Here is a 3,654-nt window from a genome sequence, read left to right on the forward strand (position 1 = left end):
TTTCCTTAGGGAAATTGATCATAAAGTAGTTACAAAAATTTACTTAAAAAAAAAAAAACTTTAAAATAGTTACAAAAATCTGTAATTTGTTATAGTAACTTGAGGACGTATTTTTTGCTTTAAGAATTTAAATTCTTAAAATACTCTCAAGTGGTTTTACAAAAATTTTTTGATGGCATTGGATGAACACTTAAAAAAATAACTATTTCCGAAAGTAAAAATTACGAATTTTGATTAAATGTATGTAGAATTATCTACATAAATAAATTAATTTGCTATACATTTTTGAAGAATGTATAAGCTGCCAATGTTAATAAATATTAGGTAAAAAGGGTCAATATTTCAATATATCAAAATTTCAAATTCTTTAAATTGGCTTTTCTGGCAAAATATCAATTGTTTTTGTTTGGAAATGTCGGGCTATTATTTTTAAGTTTCGGTTTAAGAAAATTTTCAATGTCGATTATTGCTTATAATTAAAGTACTGACAGGTTTCGAGTACCTACCTACTGCACTTTTTTTTGAAGAAACTCGGTTTTCCTTAAAATTAAATATTTAGCCTTATATATATACAAATGATTAGTAAGTGAATTAATGTGTGTGTTTGTGTATTTTAGTACTATGAGTTTCTCTGATATAGCTGCATGTCTGCTCATAAATTTCTGGTTTTCTGCCTTCGGGTCTTCCAGAGTTTGTAGCATTCACTCATCAGGTAAATATTTGTCATAAAAATTAAAAATCATTAAAAGTTTGCACCATATTTCAAGCGAAATATACTACTTAAATATCAAACTATCGCATAAGAAAATATATTTCCAATTGCTAAATTTTTTTGAGCAGTTCAAGATATCCCCAGTTACAGAAAGAATTATTCCTATTTCTAAAACGCAGAAAAATTAAAGAAATCGACAACTGAACAACTTTCTTTCAAAAGCGGAATATTGTTAATAGGATGTTTGATTTATTTCAATGTTTCTTTCTTTTCAATTTTAAGTTTTGAATAAAATTTTAATTTGTTTTATATTGGCATTATTCTACTTATTCAATGATGTCACAAGAAGGGGCAGCCAATTAAAAAAGCTCTGGGTTTTTAAACATTTTCGGTCATAAATTAATTCTGATAAGTCATAATACATTTTCACTTAGTGAAATCTTAGAGACCCGGAAGTATTTGAAATTCCACGAGATAAGAAACAGAAGTTATGTGCTGCTATTAAGCAAATCCATTTTTTAAATATGTTTTCGCACAAAAACAAATAAATATAAGATGAGGAAATCAAAATGGATAGAAACATTTTATTTTTAACGCAAGGTAATAATTTTTCTCTAAACTCTCTCAGGTTAATTCTTTTCTACTTACTTGCAAATCACCAAGACCTGCTTTCATAAATTACTACTTGTTTCCATGCAATATATTATAATCTGCTTATGCAATCTCGTTGCCCTAAGTATTCCTTTGCATCAAGGTAATAATATAGTTACGAATATTCTAAATTTCCTATCTGCCTGTAAAGCGACCGGAGTGCTCAAGCACTGTTAAAGGTATTTTGAGCATCCTCTTATTAGAACTCTTCAAATTTAGACTATGCTCGAGTGATACTAAACTTTGCAGGGGAATGCTGGCAGGTTGCGGAATGTGCTCCAGATTCACCACTAGTGGATAGATGATGAACCTTCCACAGCCTTACTAAGATTATTGCTATATGAAACCGGAAAAAAAACAAACAATCAGGCAACTGATGCTGTTGGTATAGGGAATAAAAATAGTGATTGGCCTGTAACTTTTAAGTCAGAAGAAGTAGATGTTTCTTTGTAATAAAGGTTAATCCCAATCATAAGGGCTACCTAAATGTGAAAAAATATTGGTATATTAATGGGAAAAATACTCAATTACTGCAATGAGTCCATTTTTAAATTTACTGCATTTTTTTCGGCCCCATTTTTGATAATCGAGCTTCATAATTTAATTATCAGTTTTAGTTTTGTTGTAGTAGACCTTAAGCGTCATCTTTGGATCACCCTGTACAATATTACATATTATAAAATTAACACTTTCCATTGATTCCTGTCTTTCTATCGTTGTTTCGGTTTTTTGTATTCTTGGTCATCCGCGTCCTTCGAGTGTACTTATACGGAGTAATTCTAAATCAGCAACAATTGCTTACTCTTATAAGCGGTGGCTGGAGAGTACGAGAAACATGTTTAAATAACCTTCTTAGTTTATTTCTCAAATAAATTTGATTTTTAAAATATTACTGTAACATTAATAATTAGTTCGCTTATTAGTAGGATACGGAAATATTGCTTTATACTATATGCCCTACTCGGATAAACGACTTTTCGGTTAAACTTCTTCTTGTGTCCATACGAATATTTCCTTCGCCATCCATCTTCGTTCATTTACAACATATAAATTAATTGCTTGGTTTTGCCTTTTTCATTGAATTTTATTAGTTTTGGTTGGTTTTGGCTCTTTCATTGAACAATTATGTACCTACCTTTCGAATAGCATACCCTATCATATTATAACTTTAATACTTGTTATATTAAATACCAATTAAAATTAAGAGAACAATAAAATAGAGAGAATAAGAATATCATTTAACAAAATTAGCGAATTAGTGAACATTCTTAATCGGATAGGCTGATAACACCTACAATTCCCATGCGTAATGTCCATTGAGGCATTTGAATCTCTTTATACCCGACGGAAAAATTACATTTTGTAATAAAAATGCAAACAAGTTTTATCGATAGCATGAATTCAAAAGTGTTTATTCCCTTCATACAAAAAAACGAAAATTGATTAATTTCCCTGCCAGTGAAAAGGGGCGCCCGCATATCCTTTTACTTCTTAATTAACAGTAATGAGTTAATTACCCAAATTTAATTGCACCTGGTGTTTTCCGACAGTGATTGACATATGCCAGAAAACCGGTGCTGCTGCACTAGCTGCATCGATTTTATGCAGGTGAGATATTATAAATAGACGCAAAAACGCTTTAAAGGGGATTTAGTGAATAGCTAAACAAACAAGTGCCGACACTGCGTTTTTAAATTGTACATATGTTTGACGAATTTGTTTAATTCTTTATTAGCCATATATCGATTTATTTTTCTCAATATTTATTAGATGAAAATTATTATTAAATGTTCTAATGGCATATAATTTTATTAGAAGCAAACGTGACACATATTAGTTTATCCGGGGAGTGAGCGAGGCGAGTTAGGTACATAAGTTCAGCCAAGGTACATAAAGACACTTTGCTCGCCGACAATACGACTTACAATGAAACATACTTAAATATTGGAAATTATTTCAAATCAGGGGATCAGTTTGCTTTCTAGATGGCACTAAAGTTTTACCAAAAATGACGTTCAATTAAGGATAAATTTATTTCTCAGTAGAATTTAAAGAGATTTTGCGAATAAATACTTAATTTGTTGATTAGCACAAATTGGTTATTGCTGTTTTAATATATCAGACTGCGAGTCTAAGCATGCATGAGAATTTTCAGCGGCCACCACAGAAGTTGTAAATTATTTCCAAACGTCTTTTGCTTTATATTTGGTGACACATTCAAAATATTTTTTAAGCGGTTTAAAGCAAAAAATTGTCACACAAAAAAAGCCTGTTTTTATCTGATATCGTAC

Source organism: Dendroctonus ponderosae, unplaced genomic scaffold, assembly GCF_020466585.1.
Source record: "Dendroctonus ponderosae isolate FM_Combo_2020 unplaced genomic scaffold, Dpon_F_20191213v2 Dpon_F_20191213_3, whole genome shotgun sequence".
Taxonomy (NCBI): domain Eukaryota; kingdom Metazoa; phylum Arthropoda; class Insecta; order Coleoptera; family Curculionidae; genus Dendroctonus; species Dendroctonus ponderosae.